Source organism: Amblyraja radiata, chromosome 10 (genome assembly GCF_010909765.2).
Source record: "Amblyraja radiata isolate CabotCenter1 chromosome 10, sAmbRad1.1.pri, whole genome shotgun sequence".
In the NCBI taxonomy this organism is placed as follows: domain Eukaryota; kingdom Metazoa; phylum Chordata; class Chondrichthyes; order Rajiformes; family Rajidae; genus Amblyraja; species Amblyraja radiata.
The window spans coordinates 2,438,063-2,457,863 of record NC_045965.1 but is presented as its reverse complement, the minus strand read 5'-3'; the positions used below and the strand labels follow the sequence as shown (position 1 = coordinate 2,457,863).

Below are 19,801 nucleotides of genomic sequence, written 5' to 3'. Positions count from 1 at the left end.
AGTACGTTAATATTTACAATTTGCTATTTAATTTGTTTTATTGTTTATCAGCAGTTAGTTATTATTTGGGTGCCAAATTTGCAAAGTCAATTGAGCTTCTACCTCAGCTCGTGACAATTAACGGTTTCCTTTATATTTATGCCCCTGTCCCACTTAGGAAACCTGAACGGAAACCTCTGGAGACTTTGCGCCCCATCCAAGGTTTCCGTGCAGTTCCTGGAGGTTGCGGGTGGTTTCCGGAGGTTGCAGGTAGTGGAGCAGGTAGGGAGACTGACAAAAACCTCCAGGAACCTCCTGGGAACTGCGCAGAAATCTTGGGCGGGGCGCAAAGTCTCCAGAGGTTTCCGTTCAGGTTTCCTAAGTGGGACAGGGGCATTACTTACCTACCACTAATTGTTAAATTACACACACAATATCAAATAAGGCTTCAACGTCGGAGAACAAATGAGAAACCGGGTCCTGAGTGCAGTTCAGTTTAGTTTATTGTCTCATGTACCGTGGTACAGTGAAAAGCCTTTGTTGCATGCTAACCAGTCAGCAGATTGAGCCATTTACAGTGTATGGATACATTATAAGGGATTAAAATCGATTTTACCCCATAAACAGCAGACTGGTCAAGTTTTCTCTGCCATTTTAGATCTGCAATTCTTTGACCAAACCTTGACGGCCTGAGATAAAAGTACCTCATACTTCCCAATGACGATCTTCTTCTTCTTCTTCTTCTGTCGTATGTCTTTTAGACCTGCAGCTCCGTTGAGGCGAGCCAGGACAACGTGTCATCGCCCAGGTCAATCAGACCTCGTTCACCATTCGGTGGCCGGTGTTTGGGGCAACTGGTGACGATGTGCTCCACTTGTCTGTGTTGGGTCCCCACACTCGCAGGAGGCGCTGTCCACGAGGCCTCACCTCTTCATCGCTACTCCATAGCGATCGATGCCCATCCTCAAGCGGTTGAGGGTTGTCCACTGCTTTCGGGGCAGGTCCTGGCCAGGGACGTCCATGGGGTTATTGATATAATGGTGTAGCCTAGATGGTCCCGCTGACTTCCACTGGTCTCTCCATCTCATCTGGGCCCAGGCAGCCTTACAAGCGTCAGCTGGTGTTGTACAGAGCAGCTCTTGGGCGTGCATGGCAAAGGGGCGCCGTGACTTGAGGCGCACTCGTCGTGGTGTCTCAGTGACGATCTGATGGAGGAGGTGGGATTCACTGGTCTGTGCCTTTCGAGAGAGGACCAGACTAGGCCCCAATGATGATCAGTGCCATCCATTCGCTCACCATAGCATTTGTCCTAGAGTCCTAGATTCCTACAGCCCTGGATTCCAATGGCACAAGAGACCTAGATTCCGACAGCCCGTCTGAGAGTCAGAGAGCGTGGAAACAGGCCCTTCAGCCCAACCTTGCCCATGGCGACCAACATGCCCCATCCACACTAGTCCCACCTCCATGCGTTTGACCCATATCCCTCTAATCCTGTCCTATCCATGTACTTGTCTAACTGTTTCTTAAACATTGCAATCGTCCCTGCCTCAACTACCTCCTCCGGCAGCTCGTTCCATACACCCACTACCCTTTGTGCAAAAAAATGTACTCCTCAGGTTCCTATTAAATCTTTCTCCCCTCACCTTAAACCTATGTGCTCTGCTTCTCGATTCCCCTACTCTGGGCAAAATGATTTTGAACACCAGTAGATCACCCCTCATCCTCCTGCGCTTCAAGGAATAAAGCTCTGGACTGCCCAACCTCTCCCCATAGCTCAGGCTCTCAAGTCCTGGCAACATCCTCACCCTAACCAAAAGGCTCTGCTGAATGGTTCAAATGTAGTACTGTTGACAAGTACAGTCATTTGCACGAGGCACTCACTTCATACTGTCGAATTCAGAGACAAATTCTGTTGTTAGTAACATGCAGCGAGAGGTGAAATTCTCTATGTACAATGAACAAGCATCTTCACCACCACCGTTGGCTTCTTCCTCATATTCACATCCAACTTTGCCAACTGTCCACAAGGTATTGACACTGGTTTTAAATTGTCATGTGTACCAAGATACAGAGAGAAAACAAATACTAGTGTGTTATCCAGGCATATCATACCATACACGAGTGGTACTCTCCAGACACAGGTTGTGCAAAAGGAACAAATATCAGAGTGCAGAATACAGTGTTGCAGCTACTGGGAAAGTGCAGATAAAAGGGCCACACTCAGGTAGTTTGGGAGATTGGGACTAATCCCAAATTAGACAAAAATGCTGGAGAAACTCAGCGGGTGCGGCAGCATCTATGGAGAGAGGGAATAGGCAATGTTTTGGGCTGAAACCCCTCTTCAGACCTTCTTCGGCCCGAAACGTTGACTATTTCCTTCGCTCCATAGACGCTGCCGCACCCGCTGAGTTTCTCCAGCATTTTTGTCTACCTTCGATTTTCCAGCATCTGCAGTTCCTTCTTGAACACTAATCCCAAGTTTATGCGTAGGAAGGAACCGCACATGCTAGTTTAAACCCTCAATCTAAAGAAGGGTCTCGACCAGAAAAATCACCCATTCCTTCACTCCAGAGATGCTGCCTGTCCCGCTGAGTTACTCCAGCATTGTGTGCCTAGTACCCTGGCTTATCCAAGGTCTGTTCAGTGTTCTGATAACAGCGGGGAAGGAGCTATTCCTGAATCTGGTGGGCCGAGCAATCAAGATTTTGGATTTTCTACCTGATGGGAAAGGGGAAAAGTGGGAATGACCGGGGTGGAAATGATATATTACAAGCAGGTGCTTCTTCCATTTATTTGTGCGTATCACATTTTTGCTTCCGCTTATTGTCCAGAATCGCAACACCATGTTACGTGCTCTAAAGATGGAAACACAAGAAACTGCAGATGTTGGAATCTTACAAATTGCTGGAGGAACTCAGCGGGTCAGGCAGCATCCACGGAGGGAATGGACAGATGACGTTTCAGGTCAGGAGATTTCGCAAGCATGGATCCACTGCATAGGTCACTAACAGCATTCTACCATCCGGCAGAGTTTTACCGCCACAGAACAACAAGTTTTAGAAGAACAGTCGTTTGTGTACAAAATTAGCCAGGTGTTTCAGGATGTTCCCTGCTAAATGATTTAAAAACTCAGAGTCATGGAGTTACACAGAACAGAATCAGATCCATTAGGCCAGCAAGTCCTTAATGAACCCCTTTACATAGATTCCCCTTTACTAATCCAACACTCAGTCTAGAATACCTTTAACACCAATCCCCCTTCACGAATCCCACACTCCAACCAGATCAGTTCAGTTTAGTTTATTGTCACGTGTACCGAGATACAGTGAAAACCACCACCCCTTTACACTAATGGCCCTGTCCCACTGTACGAGCTAATTCAAGAGTTCTCCCGAGTTTCCTCTGATTCGAACTCGGAGAATTACAGTAATAGCCGCTCGTAGGTACTCGGGGCTCTCGTGGACATTTTTCAACATGTTGAAAAATCTTCACGAGTCTTCCCGAGCTTACCGCGTTTCCCGAGTACCTGCCGTTAGCGGTACGAGCCGTTAAAAAACGTCCCGAGCTCCGACGTACCCGCTACGTACATTCTACGTGCTTCCATGAGTTTGATTTTTTTTTTTTAACTCGGGAGTGCTCGGGAGAGCTCTTGAATTAGCTCGACAGGGCCTTAATGCCCCTTTACTGATCCCACACTCTCCATCCCCCTTTACATTGATTCCCCTTTACTAATGCCACACTACATACAAGACACCTTCACTCCTAATCCCCCTTCACTCTCTCCCCACCTACTAATCCCCTTTACGAATCCCCACCGCTCCAAGCACTGCAGAGTTTACCACCCACCTACACATTCAGGATAATTAACCTGGATATCCATGCAAGGGGAAGGAATATATTCAGTTTATTCAGCTCAGTTTAGTTTATTGTCACGTGTACCGAGGTACAGTGAAAAGCTTTTGTTGCATGCCAATCAGTCAGCAGAAAGACAATACATGATTGCAATCGAGCCATTCACAGTGTATAGATCTTGATAAGGGAATAACGTTTAGTGCAAGGTAAAGCCAACAAAGTCCGATCAAGGATAGTCTGAGGGTCACCAATAAGGTAGATCGTAGTTCAGCACTGCTCTCTGGTTGTGGTAGGATGGTTCAGTTGCCTGATAAGAGCTGTGAAGAAACTGTCCCTGAATCTGGAGGTGTGTGTTTTCACACTTCTATATCTTTTGCCCGATGGGAGAGGGGAGAAGAGGGAGTGACCAGGGTGTGACTGGTCCTTGATTATGCTGCTGGCCTTGCCAAGCCAGCGTGTGGTATAAATGGAGTCAATGGAAGGGAGGTTGGTTTGTGTGACGGTCTGGGCTGCATCCACAAAACAAGTGGGAGCACATGTGGAGGGCAGGAGCGACGAGGCAGCATCTGTACGCTACTACTGACCAATTAGACTGGGATCTAAAGCCAACCAACATCCTGACTGCCAAGTAGATGACTCCCTGATGTGACTATTTTGCATCATGCAGCATTAATCTATTTTTGTTACACGCTCAATGAGGTCCAGATCCAAGATATTACCTAACCCAGGCGACTCTTTGCGGCTAGTCACGGAAGTGGATCTGCAATCACGCGTTATCAGATCCACACTCCGACAGCAATATTTCTTACTTTAACTATGCTCTGTACACTGTGAATGGCTCAATTGTAATCATGTATTGCCTTCCTGCTACTAGTTAGCACACAACATAAAGCTTTTCACTGTACCTCGGCACACGTGACAATTAACAAAACTAAGTGGCCCAAAATATCTTTAGTTTCTAAATTTACTAACGGTGTCAATGTCATCAATTTTTTTTATCCTTTGTGCATTTTTAAAGAAGAATCATATTGTAAAATTGCATTTTGGTGCTGCACAAAGTAGCGATTTTTAAAATGCAATATAATATTTCAAGGTTACATTCAAATTGCCGTACCAAGTGCTGGGCAAAACTTTCATATGTTTAACTGCAATTTAATTATGTATAGCAAGGAACTGCAAATTTAGTTTAGTTTAGTTACGAGATACAGAATGAAAACAGGCCCTTCGGCCCACCGGGTCCGCACCAAACAGCGATCCCCGCACATTAACACTATCCTACACACACTAGGGACAATTTTTACATTTACCACGCCAATTAACCTACAAACCTGTACGTCTTTGGAGTGTGGGACGAAACCGAAGATCTCGGAGAAAACCCACGTCGGTCACGGGGAGAACGTGCAAACTCCGTACAGCTAGTACCCGTAGTCGGGATCGAACCCGGGTCTCCGGCGCTGTAAGGCAGCAACTCTACCTCTGCTCCGCCGTGCAGCCCTGGTTTACATTGAAGATGCAAAATGCTGGAGTAACAGCGGGACTGGCAGCATCTCTGGAAAGAAGGAGGGGTATCTCTGGATAGAAGAAAGAAGGAATTTAATTAAGCTTGCCTTTACCTGTGTTTGTAGTGTTATTTAATCAAATGCCTGATTTAGTACCTCCAGACCATTTTAGGAAATAGCAAAAATCAGGAACCAGTCCCTTCAATGCTAAATGTTAATTATTTTATTTTTATTTCCAAATGAGCCAATTACTCCATTACAATGACTGCATTCTTGTGTAACAAACTAAAATTGTTTTCACACATATTGAACCATTAAACCATAGCAAGATTACACCTAAATATGCTTCTATTCTTTTACAAAAAGGTACTTTTGTGTCAAGTCAAATAACATCAGATAAAAGTCCCAACCATGTCAAGAGTTAGAAAAATACATTTGCAGGAAATCTTATTTTTGAACAGGATTTTGTGTTTAATGGCATGCATCAACAGTGCAGACATGTTGTACCTTCAAGTGTAAAGTTGATTGGCACATACTTTTACAAAATGACTGTAATTACAAAGAAAAACAACTACATACTACATCTGTTCTATGTAACAGGCGTGTGTTCCCATTGAAATCACATGCAGAATGTCAGAAATGCCATTCGCACCACTTCACATGTCGTGTCAGTTGAGGATGACGAGAAACAGTTTAATAAGCATCAGCAGGACTTGGTAAACAAAACTAACCAAAAAATGCCCCAAAACTGTGAGACTCCATTGATGACAGTAACATAAACTTGGCACTTTGTGAAGCCAATGTTACCAAGCTGGACAATATACCCACAGGAAACATGCATTTCAGCTTTACATCTGCAAAATATTTCAAATTGTCACAGGGAATTATAAAGCTAGCAGTAGATTTCAGTCTTGGAACAATACACTTTTATTTGACGAATTATACCACTCGTTGTACAACAAAGGTGATTATTTCTCAGTTCTTCCCCAATTGTGAATATAACCAAAATGTTATGTTTATATTTTCTATAAACAGTTGCCGTCAGCCTTTTTATTTTAACGATACGAGGCAATACGATAGGATAAACTTTAATTTGGTTTGTCATCAGTCACAACACACAAGGTACACAAAAACTTGACATTAAAAGTGAAAACAAAAAGAAAAAGGCAAGTGACTGTTGTGTGGCTGTCGTGTGCACAGCGCCTTCACCGGAACGAACAAACAAACAAGCACAGGCTCATCCCCATGGCAGAGGATTCTAAAACTACAGTGCCCCTCCCCCCCACCCCACGTCTGATCCCCCTTGTTCATCACGGGTCCCCCACACAGGGTCCCCATTGTCCCCCCCTCTCCCCCACCTTCCACCGCCACCGAGATTCCCGTCGCCGCCGAGGCTGCTGCTGCCACCGAGGCTCCCATCGCTGAGGCTCCTTCGACCCAGACAGGCCTCGACGCCTGGCTTCTCCGCAGTACCCGGGAGGCCTGTAGGGTGAGTCGAGCCTACTGGGGAGCGTTCCGGTCTTTGGTCGTCGCTCCAGTCATTGGCGCCGCAGTGGTCCGTCAGTTGGATCAGGCCGGCGTGGCACCACGGGGCACTCCCTCCACCCGCGCGGGATACAAACATGGCTCTTTCTTACTGCTTCACTGCTAACTTCTCTCCTCCAGCCAAGGATACATGACACAAGACACCAGCAGGGATGACCAGATCAACGTCTTCTTAACAACCAATTTAAGGCCATCTTCTGCACAGTAAAGTTAGTCCAATTCTGGTTCTTCCCATTTCGAGGACCAGAGGACGTAGGTTTAAGGTGAAGAGAAAAAGATTTAATAGGAACCTAAGGGTTCGATTTTTCACACAAAGGGTGGTGAGTGTATGGAACAAGCTGCCAGAGGAGGCAGTTGAGGCTGGGACTATCCCAACATTTAAGAAACAATTAGACAGGTACATGGATAGGACAGGTTTGGAGAGATATGGACCAAACGCGGTCAGGTGGGACTAGTTGGCTGGGACTTGTTGGCTGGTGTGGGCAAGTTGGGCCGAAGGGCCTGTTTCCACATTGTATCACTCTATAACCCTGAATATAAACCTTGACATCTTTAGGGTCGAAGAAATGGGTGAAGAAGGGTCTCGACCCAAAACGTCACCCATTCCTTCTAAACAGAGATGCTGCCTGTCCCGTTGAGTTACTCCAGCATTTTGTGTCTATGTTGTTCATGATATATGTTTTTTATTTCTAGTTATTTGTTGTTATTTGTACTGCACACTGAATGGACACTGGTTGAGCAACGTTTTTTTGTTTCCTCTGGGTATGTGAGTACTCAGGAAAATGACAATAAAGATATACTGATACTGATATATTCGGTGTAAACCAGCATCTGCAGTTCCTTCCCACTTTTGACATCTTTGTGTCCATGTTTATTACTGTCACAAGTACAGAGGTGCCGTGAGAAACTTTGTGTTGCATGCTATCCAATCAGATCAGATAATACTGTATATAAATACAATCAAGTCAAACTCAAGACACAGAGTGCAGAATATAGTTCTCAGCATTGTAGCGCATCAGTTCCACAGACAAAGTCCAATGTCCGTAATGGAGTAGAGGCGAATCGGACAGTACCCTAGCCATGGTTTATCTCTAAAGCTCATCTCTAAAGGCCATCACCAGCATTCGAGTGCATCAATAGATAGCTGTGCAGGTCCAAGAGCTGCAATGCACCTTCTGGTGAGGTTGGAACGTGTGCTCAGCTTGTACATTCCCTCCCCCCACAACCAAAGCAACCAGTTGAGCTGCTTGTCAAGGTTAATAGCAGCGCTTTCTACCAGATCCAAACAAATGCACATAATTACCTGAAACAGTTTCATTTAATATTTGAATAATTCTATCTAACCTAATGTGTTATGCATCTTCTGTTAGTCAAGGTAAAGACACTTCATAAAACAAGAGCAGTCTTCCCTTTTATCCTGGTATATAAAGAACCCAATTGTTACGATTTAAACTTTTTCAGAGCTGCTTAATAGTTCGGAGTTTATTATTTAAAAAAATAAAGGGTCAAAAAGTCATAGCAGCCTCATCAACTGATCCACAAAGTTCGGTTGGTGTGCTGGCTCCGTTTGCTTTTCTATGACAGAAAACATTATGTGCAAAACCTATTTGATGCTAAACTGTTGCACAGACATGATTTGCACATTTCTACGTGACATAGAAAGTACAAAGAGATTGTAATTAAAAAATGAAGCAAACTAACTCCAAGGGCGGCACAGTGGCGCAACGGTAGAGTTGCTGCCTTCCAGCGCTTGCAGCGCCAGACCCGGGTTCAATCCTGACTACGGGTGCTGTCTGTACAGAGTTTGTACGTTCTCCCCGTGGATTTTCTCCAAGATCTTCGGTTTCCCCCCCACACTCCAAAGATGCACAGGTTTGTAGGTTAATCGGCTTGGTATAATGAAATTGTCCCTAGTGTGTGTAGGATAGTGTTAATGTTCGGGAATCGCTGGTCGGCAAGGACTTGGTGGGCCGAAGGGCCTGTTTCCGCACTGCATCCCTAAAACTAAAACCTAAAGCTAAAACCCTAAAGATGAAACCTTAAAAGAAAGAAAGATCAGGACACTCCCGTGTAAATATATATATGATATAACAGTTCTTTAGAAAGCACATGGAGATAAATTATGCAGAACTTACAAAGAAGTTGATCATGAGCAATGCTGGTAAAGATTTTAACATACACGAAAATCAAAAAAAAATGCTGGATAACTGAAACAAAATTAAAACATGCTGGAAACACTCAGCAGGCCAGGCACTATCAGCGGGACGAGAACCAGAGTTATCGTTTCAAATTGAAGACTTGTCTTCAAATATCAGATTTGGGAAAGTAAGCATGTTCATCTTAAGTGCAGAGATGAAAGAGGGATGGAGAGGACAAAAGGATTACTTGTGATGGGGTAAGATCAGGGTTGAACTGGTCGCCCGAGCCATTCCCTTCACAACTCCCTGGACCATTCTCCTGGCCATAACAACCGCTTCCCTTCTTCCAACTCCTTCTCGTAAGCCTGGCCTTTAACCTTCACCCTGCCCATCACCCAGGAAGCCAAGCAGGTGCATGGTCCCCTGCTCTTATTCCAACCCATGGAAGATCATTCTCCTGCATTCAGCCTTTACTTTAGACTTTAGAGATACAGTGGGGAATCAGGCCCACACGCCAACCACCGATCCCCCCGTACACCTGCACTATCCTACACACTGCGGACAATTCACAGAAGGACAATTAACCTACAAACCAGCACGTATTTGGAGTGTGGGAGGAGACCAGAGGACCTGGGATAAACCCGCGCCAGTCACGGGGGGAATGTACAAGCCGCACCTGTCAGGATTGAACCTGGGTCTCTGGTGCCTCCCCAGTAGGAGTGGGAATGAGTTGGAGAAGTACAATGTGGTCTCCTCTACCATAGAAGCACGGTGGCTCAGCGGTAGAGTTGCTGCCTTACAGCAAATGCAGGGCTGGAGTCCCGGGTTCGGTCCCGATTACGTGTGCCGTCTGTACATAGTTTGTACGTTCTCCCCGTGACCTGTCTGGGTTTTCTCCCAGTTCTTCGGTTTCCTCCCACACTTCAAAGACGTACAGGTTTGTAGCTTAATTGGCTTGGCAAATGTAAAAATTGCCCCTAGTGGGTGTGGGATAGTGTTAATGTGCAGGGATTGCTGGTCAGCATGTACCCGGTGGGCTGAAGGGCCTGTTTCCGCACTGTATCTTTAAACTAAACTAAAACTAAACATAGAAGAACCAGATGCAGTCTGAATGATTATTTATGGGTTTGAACTTGGGTGCATTCAGTCCGCAGGGGCTACAGAGTTCTCAGAATTTAATTTTCCATCTTACTCCGACTCTAGCTTGCCTCCACATCCTGTACTATTGCAAGCCTCAAATTATTCTCCATCCACAATGCTGCCTGACCTGCTGAGTGTGGCATCATAGACTGAAGAAGGGTCTCGACCCAAAACGTCACCCATTCCTTCGCTCCAGAGATGCTGAACGTCCCACTGATTCACTCCAGCATTTTGCTAGGGTCTATGGCGCTGTAAGGCAGTAGCTCCACCGCTGCACCACCGTGCCTTCCTAGTGAAATGCAGGGACAATCCTTAACCAACTGGTGTGCCTAAATGTGGCAGATATTGTCCAAGTGGAGAGCAGAAGTGGGGTTTCAGGAGAGGCTGTACTCAGCAACGCAGAAACTATCCGGGGATTCTCTGCCACTCGTACAGATGTCACTGGGAAAATGTCACAGCCAGTGTGACGCTTAAACCCTCCACAGTATCTGGCCGATTACTTTGGTCACAAATACTTCCTCCATTCATCAGAATACCAAAGAATCAAGTGGAAATGTATCGTGAAGGAGGCATCTGTCTGAAGAATGTGTGGCATGGTCCTCGGCTCTTTGTTCTAAAGATAGATCCACTCTCCCACTTTTACCCCAGGAAACTCTGAAGGCAAGATTCCTCACGTCACTGTTGGCATGCATTCCCGAGTTTCCTCAAAGCAGCTGCTGCTACTGCGGCATCTTGGCATCTGACTGAACACACTCCAGAATTCACGGAGGGAAGAGACTGCATGGGGAGCTGGATGAGGAAGTCCTTTGAGCAGGAGAGACACAGCTGTGACAGCTGAAGAAGAATAAGCATGTTCTGAAATCTCCACACTTAACACAACGTCCATTAATCACGGATTATCAAGCAAGCCCACCAGTCAGATGGCACACACTAGCTCATTCATGTGCCCTGTGTGTGCACCAAGCTCATCTTGTCAAAGTGGCCACTGGTATTCTAAAGGCAATACCTGGCAGGTAAAGTCTTCAATGAGCTTTGATTTTTCTAGATCACATTAACGCTCACCATTTCTCCACTCTCACATGGTTTAGATAGAAAATAGGTGCAGGAGGAGGCCATTCGGCCCTTGGAGCCACGACCGCCACTGTGATCATGGCAGATCGTCCCCAATCAATAACCCGCGCCTGCCTTCTCCCCATATCCCTTGATTCCACTAGCCTTTAGAGCTCTATCTAACTCTCTCTTAAAGCCATCCAGTGAATTGGCCTCCACTGCCCTCTGTGGCAGGGAATTCCACAAATTCACAACTCTCTGGGTGAAAAAGATTTTCTCACCTCAGTCTTAAATTACCTCCCCTTTATTCTAAGACTGTGGCCCCTGGTTCTGGACTCGCCCAACATTGGGAACATTTTTCCTGCATCTAGCTTGTCCAGTTTGTGACAGAGTAACAATCCATTCTCCTCTCCTTTCAATTAAAGAATGTTTAAATACTCCTCCAAAAAATAGGTCAGTTTTAGTTTTAGAGATACAGCACGGAAACAGGCCCTTCAGCCCACCGAATCCGCACCGACCAGTGATCCCCGCACATTAACACTACCTTACACACACTAGGGACAATTTACATTTATACCAAGCCAATTGACCTACAAACCACCTTTGGAGTGTGGGAGGAAACCAAAGATCTTGGAGAAAATCCACGCAGGTCACGGGGAGAACGTACAAACTCTGTACAGACAGCACCCGTAGTCGGGATCGAACCCGTGTCTCTGGTGCTGTAAGGCAGCAACTCTACCGCTGCGCACCGTGCCACCCAGAGATCCCCCTGAAATTAATCTTTCTGCCACTTATTCATGAACTCTCAGCCCAAACGCTGTGGGTCACACTAAAGCCTCATAATTTGATTCCCCACCTCCAGTTCCCCGTGTATACTTGCAGGAATAGCACTGCACCAAGCTGCTGAATGTAGATCATTACAGGAAGGATTTGCTGGATAAAAAATCCAGACTAATTGCACCATGGCCTAATATGATCATTCCAAACCACAGGAACACAAGAGGCTGAGGAGAGTGGTGGACACAGCCCGGTCCATTGAAAGCATCTACACCGGGCCCTGCCTCAAGAAGGCAGCATTCATCATCCAGGATCTCCACCATGTGGGCCATGCCCTCTTCTCACTACTACCATCGGGCAGGAGGTACAGAAGCCTGAAGTCCCACACCACCAGGTTCAGGAATAGCTACTTTCCTACAGCCTTCAGGTTCTGGAACTAACCCGAACATCCCTAATCCTATCTTGACAATGGAACACTATGAACCACCTCTGGCACCACCATGGACAATGTAATAATTGTGTTTTATAGGAATATCTTGTTTTTTAGCATGGGTCTTTATTCTTTATACTGTAATTTATGTACATCTTTTGTTTTTGTGTGTTGCCATGCGGCTGTTAAACACTACAACCTCAAATAAGCTCTGAACCATATAGAATATTTTTATTATCGCACTATTATTGTTTGTTTTTTGTGTGTACGTCTGTGTGCTATCAGTGTGCTTGTTAACAGCTTGTTAGTTAGGAATTAAGGTTAATTTGTGTGTACGTATGTATAAAGTTCTATCATGCGTGTACATATATATATATATGTGTATTTATGAGTATGTGTGTATATACACACACACACACACACACAACTTTTTTTTCTCTCTCGTTTATTATATTATTTACACTGTACTATGTTTACATATTCTGTTGTGTTGCTGCAAGTAATGTCATTGTTCTATCTGGGACATTTGGCAATCAATCATTCTTGACTCTTGTCGGAGTCTATGTTCATGTGTTGCTGCTGCTGCAAGCAAGATGCTCATGTTACCTGTACCTCACCATACTCATGCAGGTGACAATAAACTCCACTAGACTTGACCATTGTTCTCCATAAAGTACCCTCAACCGCACATTGGATTTGGGATGTTGCGGGGCTGTGAAAAGTCTGCTCTTTCACGACACGTTCAATTAAAGTATGAAAGCTTGTTAGCAACTTGTTAAAGAGGTAATTAGGAATTACGGTTAATTAAGAAAATAGTACAGTTCCCACATTTACAGAAGAGAAACGGAAAGGCTGGCATTAAGGCGTGTAGGGGTGGCATGGTGGCGCAGCGGTAGACCTGCTGCCTCACAGCGCCAGTGACCCAGGTTCGATCCCGACTACGGGTGCTGTGTGTATGGAGTTTGAACGTTCTCCCCGTGACCTGCATGGATTTTCTCCGAGATCTTCGATTTCTTCCCACACTCTAAAGACATACTTTTTATTAATCGGCTTAATTAATTAATTGGATTTTTAATTAATTGGCTCAATTAATTAATTGGTTAATTGGCTAATTAGCTTGGTCTGAATGTAAAATTGTCCCCAGTGTGTGTAGGATAGTGTTAATATGTGGGGATCGCTGGTCGGTGCAGACTTGGTGGGCTAAATCTATACTGTGTTTTTTTGGCAATCTGCGTGCCAGGTGATATATCCATCTGTAAACCAGACAGAAGGTGCATGTAACCGTGGTGAATGAGAATGGTATTCACTGAGAAGTTAGACCTGAAAGAACCAGCTTAGTTTTTCCAATGGGAACTCGAACTGAAAACAAGCTACGTATTCAGCAAGGAGCAAGCTGCAGTTAAAATCATTTTCGGCCAATGCTAAGCCTTGGTTAAAATACCATATCGGTAAACATGTATCCACAGCTGGCAAAGAGCAAACAATACTATTTAAAATGATTGGACTGAATATTATAAAACACTAGACCATGTGCAGACACGTTGGGTCTGCTCCCCCAACGGTGTGCTCCCCCAAAGTAATATTCCACCACTCACCCGTTCCCCCAATGCAACTGAACCTGTTCCCGAACATAAGATTCCAGCACTCCCCTGTCTCCCTCAGCAGTGGACTTTAAAAAATAATTCCAATTGCACTCCCCCTACCTGCCGAAGCAGTTCCAAATTCAATTCCAATTGGCCCTCCACCTCCTGTTGAAAGTGACATTGAGGTGAAATGTTCAGAGTGTTCCTGTATTGCAACTTTGTGTCGAAGTGTGTTGGAAACTGGCAGGAAGGATTTTAACAGTAAAGATCTTGTTAAAGTTGGCATTTTTGAAGCTTTAATCATCAATAACTCCTTCTGCTGCAGTTACTATTGGCAACGTCCCATTGTGATGTAATTGTGGCACTCGGCAGCTTGAGAGCCAATTGTGATTGGTGTACTGTGAGTGACATTGTGACATCATCACTGCAAGCTGCTGGAAAAAGGCACTCTGTGAGAAGCGGGTTTTGGCTTTTTGAAAGCTAGAATCGTGAATAACTTGTGAAATATAGGAAGAAATCTTAAGTGATCCAGAGTACGATGGTAAAAATGTGAATTAGAATATGTAAAAATGTGAGCTCTGGCACATAGCGTTTTGAGGAAGATACAAATATAACACAAGATGAGAGTTTTATAGGTATACTAGACCAAGTGCAGACCCGTTGGGTCTGTTCCCCGAACGTGCGGTAGAGGGGGGGGGGAAGAGGGGGGAGAAATTTGAATTAGTTATTTTGGCATGAGCTTGTAATGGATAAAACCTAACCCAGACAAGCACAAGCATACAAATTTAAAATTCCTGTATTTGAGAATAAAATTCAACTACTTCTCCACCTAAAACAATTTGCCACATTTCAGAATGCTACATTGCATAAAGAGGACTCAGTGTTACCAATTTTAAATATCTATAATTTCCAGTAGAACATAATGCTGGAGAGAGGGATTGGGTGATGTTTCAGGTCAAGATCCTTCTACAGATGGAAAGTCAGGGGTGAGGGAGACATAGAGATATGGCATGGTTAGGTGTGAAAATACAGATCAAAGATGTTTTCACACCTTACCCTTCTTTATCTATATCTCCCTCTTCCCTGACTCTCAGTCTAAAGAAACATCACCTATTCCTTCTCTCCAGAGATGCTGCCTGTCCCGCTGTGTTACTCCAGCATTTTGTGCCTATCTTCGGTGTAAACCAGCATCTGCAGTTCTTTCTTACTCATAGCATAATGCTGAATGTCAGATCTTGTGACATTTGTTGACCCATTTACAAGATATCATGTTGGCAAAGCAGGCGTTTGCAAGATTTGCCTTAAATCCAAATTAGAGAAGTGTTATTGAGAGTTCATTACGGTGTCGAAGATTTCAAATGAGTTGACCATAGACAATAGACAATGGACAATAGGTGCAGGAGTAGCCCATTCAGCCCTTCGAGCCAGCACCGCCATTCAAAGTGATCATGGCTGATCATCCCCAATTAGTACCCCTTTCGTGCCTTCTCCCCATAACCCCTGACTCCGCTATTTTTAAGAGCCCTATCTAGCTCTCTCTTGAAATCATCCAGAGAACCTGCCTCCACCGCCCTCTGAGGCAGAGAATTCCACAGACTCACCACTCTGTGAGAAAAAGTTTTTCCTCGTCTCCGTTTTAAATGGCTTAAGAGCCTGTCCCACTTATGTGTCCTTGGCACGCAAAGTACGAGACGGTCGAGCAAAGGTCGGCGCGATTACATGCGTACGCACAGACGTCTGTAGTGCGTGATGTCATTTGAAGATGGACACAAAACTGGAGTAACTTAGCGGGACCGGCAGCATCTCTGGAGGGAAGGAATGGGTGACGTTTCGTGTTGAGACTCTTCTTCAGTCTGAAAAGAAGGGTGTTGACACGGAACGTCACCCATTGTTTCTCTCCAGAGATGCTGCCGGTCCCACTGAGTTACTCCTGCATTTTGTGTCTATCTTCAATTTTCTTGGCCCCGCTCTGTGAGTAGAAGTGGGAGCGGATCCACACCGCAATGGCCGTGAGCCCCAGGCTGAGTTCGGCGATCGTTTTCCTGCTTCTGCTGCTGTTGAAGGTCAGACGTTGCGTCGCGCCAGGGTCTTGGGCCTGTCCCACTTTGGCCGTCAGTTCTGTTGACGCGCAAAGATTTCATTCACTGCAAGAATTTCAGAGCCCCGCGCGATGTCGGGACCGGCCCCGCACAACTCCATACCCCTCCGCACTTCTAAGTGGGACCGGCAACGCGCGACCACACGGTGTCCGTACGCCTCAAGGGACCACGAGGTCGCGTAATTTGCAAGCCAAGGACGCGTAAGTGGGACAGGCCCTTAACTCCTTATTCTTAAACTGTGGCCCCTGGTTCTGGACTCCCCCAACATCGGGAACATGTTTCCTACATCTAGCGTTTCCAAACCCTTAACAATCTTATATATTTCAATGAGATCCCCTCTCATCCTTCTAAACTCCAGAGTGTACAAGCCCAGCTGCTCCATTCTCTCAGCATATGATAGTCCCGCCATCCCGGGAATTAACCTTGTAATCCTACGCTGCACTCCCTCAATAGCAAGAATGTTCTTCCTCAAATTAGGGGACCAAAACTGTACACAATACTCCAGGTGTGGTCTCACTAGGGCTCTGTACAACTGCAGAAGGACCTCTTTGCTCCTGTATTCGATTCCTCTTGTTATAAAGGCTAACATGCCATTCGCTTTCTTCACTGCCTGCTGTACCTGCATGCTTACTTCATAGACTGATGTACAAGGACCCCCAGATCCCGTTGTACTTCCCCTTTTCCCAACTTGACGCCAGTTAGATAGTAATCTGTCTTCCTGTTTTTGCTACCAAGGAGGATAACCTCACATTTATCCGCATTAAACTTCATCTGCCATGCATCTGCCCACTCCCCCAACCTGTCCAAGTCACCCTGCATTCTCATAGCATCCTTCTCACAGTTCACACTGCCACCCAGCTTTGTGTCATCTGCAATTTTGCTAATGTAACTTTTAATCCCTTCATCCAAATCATTGATGAATATTGTAAATAGCTGCGGTCCCAGCACCGAGCCTTGCATAGTTGCACTTGATGTTGCACTTTAAACAAAAGAACTGTCAATAAAGGTCAACGTTACAGATTGGTTTGTGACAATTTCTCAGCCAGCTGAGATGCTCGAACCACAAACAACAATCCATGTCTCAGTCTCTTAACGATGTACTCAACTTGGAATAAAAGGACAAAACGATTGCAATGTTAAATTATATCAGGTTAAAATGGGGAGCCATGAGGTTATGTAATATTCTTCATTTTTCAGCAGGTTCCCTGCATGTTCTTTGAAGAAGTCTGAAGAAGGGTCTCAACCCGAAACATCACCCATTCCTTCTATCCTTAGATGCTACCTTTCCCGCTGAGCTACTCCAGCATTTTATGTCTATCTTCGGCAAGAACACACCAACCATGACAGCCACACTCCTTCATACATATCCGTTATATCAAGATTCATTCATTTACACAAAATTAGCAGGCTGGTTTGGGAAGAGTTTGCGAACCATATTAACCACATTCAACATCTTCTATATGTACATAACTGATCGATTAATGTAAGACATTACTCAAAAACTAAACTGAACAAAATGTTCCCAAATGTATCTCCCATCTGTGACAAATGTTTATCCCAAGAAACAACTATAACACACTCCTTCGCCTCTTGCATAAAACTCCATAGATTTTGGAAAGAAATCTTTGAAATCTTCTCAAAATTATTAAAAACAAAACTGGACCCCAATACAGACTTGATTATTTTAGGAACTACAGGTGCCTGCTCTGAGCTATCAATATTTCAACTACGTTTCCTTAACTACGGATTGATAATGGCAAAAAAACTTATACTTAAATTTTGGAAAAATACATCCACCCCAACGCTTAAAATGTGGATCACAAGCATGTCTGAGACGCTACATCTTGAAGATATGAGACTCGTCTTAGCAGGAAAATCAGAGCAATGTTTAAAGACATGGTCTCCTTTTATTGATTCATTACAAGTATAGTATGATGCAACACAACTCTGGAAATAAACCGATTCACAAACTGGGTGATGGGTGTGGTGAGAAATGAAGCAGGTATATCAACACATAAGGGTCTCTTTTTTTATTTTTCTTTATTAATTTTGGTTTTTGTCTTCTAACTCTTCTATAGGCTTTTACTAGTTCACTCCTGGACTGCACTATCTGGTAGTTTACGGGTTTACACATCACTATTTCTATCACTTTCTCTCTTTCTCTCTTGTTCTACTTCTCTCTTGTTAAATTTAAAATAGAAGATATACATTAAATGTATTTTGTCATATGCTGCGGTTTATACTACTGAACATTGCTTCTAGTGAAAATACAAACAAATAAATAAATAAATAAATAAACCACATTCAACCCACATTAGGTGAAAATAAATGCTGATAACATACAATTCCAACAGTAAAGTTTAAAAATAATTTTGGACTTCACCGGCATTATCTACGTGTAAATGGCAACAACACCTTCAACTTTCCACACGGGCACAAGCTAAAATTTCACTTGGAGCATGTGTACTTTTCCCCCCCAGTTTTCATACAACAAGTTGTAAAGACTGCCAATAAATAAAACATCACAAAAGTAATAGAAATGAATGAAAAGCTAATTTAAAATTCAAACAAAGTAGTAAGAGAAATGAAGAAGGAAATAACCTGAAATAATATTGCTTCTGCCACACATGCTACAATTAAAAGCAACAGTGTCAGTTTCCCTCCAATCTGACGAAGAACCACTTACAGTCATACTCTCCGACTCAGGCAATGAAGAAAGTCATGCCAAAAAGGAGAGAAAATCTTCTCGAGTGAATGTTAACATCTATCAAAGTGAAATGAGGCTCAGTAAATCCAATCTGGGTGTTCCAGAGAGCAATGGTGACCTGCCCTCAACTGGATTACAGCTTTGTAGTAATTCATCTGCAGGTACCCATTGCCTCCAACTCATTCACTCTGCCCACTGTGCAGCTAATGGATTCGGCAACAATTAGGAAGGTCACAGACACTTGCTAGGTGATCCTGCTAAAGCTGGTAGATAAATTGTTTTATTGTTCAAAGTCTCCATTTTTATTACTGAACAGCTGAGGTCCACTATAAATTATTGCTGGTATTGGCAACAACCTGCAGATGATTGACATTCTGAATGAATGCACCTGAAATTTATATCTATTTTCATTTTGCTGAACACTGTACAGATTTCTAGAGGGGGGAAATTATCTCTGCAATGTTACCACACAAACGTTTAACGTTCTTGCAGTAAATAACTCGTTCTAGTAAAGCAAGAACAGCAACTCTTAACTAACACCACCAGAGGACAAGTATCATTTAATTGACCTTCTAGTTATTTTGCCAACATTTCTCGCCTCAGTTTTCCAATCTTAAAAAAGTCCATGCAATGGAAAAAAAAATAACGCTGCACTTCAAAACTTTGAAGTAAAATGATGATCAGATCCCTCGAGAAAACTCAGTTCGGGGAAGCAGGACAGTGGACGGAGGCTGAGATGAGGCGATGTTGCCATCTGGTGGTAGGCATTGGGAAGTTGGCTGCTTCCCAGAATGGCGACAGTCAAGGACTTGCTGCTTTGAAGCAGACACATCTTTGTGCAATGCAGGAGGCAAAGGTGAGGCTGAGAGTACTAATTACTCATTGCGTGGAATGAATTACTGGTTCTTGTTTTTGCAGTCTCCGGTATCTTACGGCTGTGTGCTTTCTGCTCATTAATCGCAGATGCTTCAATTAAGCAAATGTTAATATCCCTTTGCAAAT

General features: G+C 44.3%; 1 protein-coding gene and 1 long non-coding RNA gene across 3 annotated transcripts in view; both read right to left on the bottom strand.

Moving 5' to 3' along the window:
- Positions 1-19,801, bottom strand: part of LOC116977450 (adhesion G-protein coupled receptor D2-like) — a 316,744-nt gene that overhangs the window by 228,064 nt on the left and 68,879 nt on the right. The window lies entirely within an intron of this gene.
- On the bottom strand, positions 16,041-19,137 carry LOC116977451. Its single transcript, XR_004413220.1, has 3 exons — positions 19,127-19,137; positions 17,823-17,827; positions 16,041-16,313 (listed from the first exon to the last, which is right to left on the bottom strand). It is a non-coding gene; the product is annotated as an uncharacterized LOC116977451 (long non-coding RNA).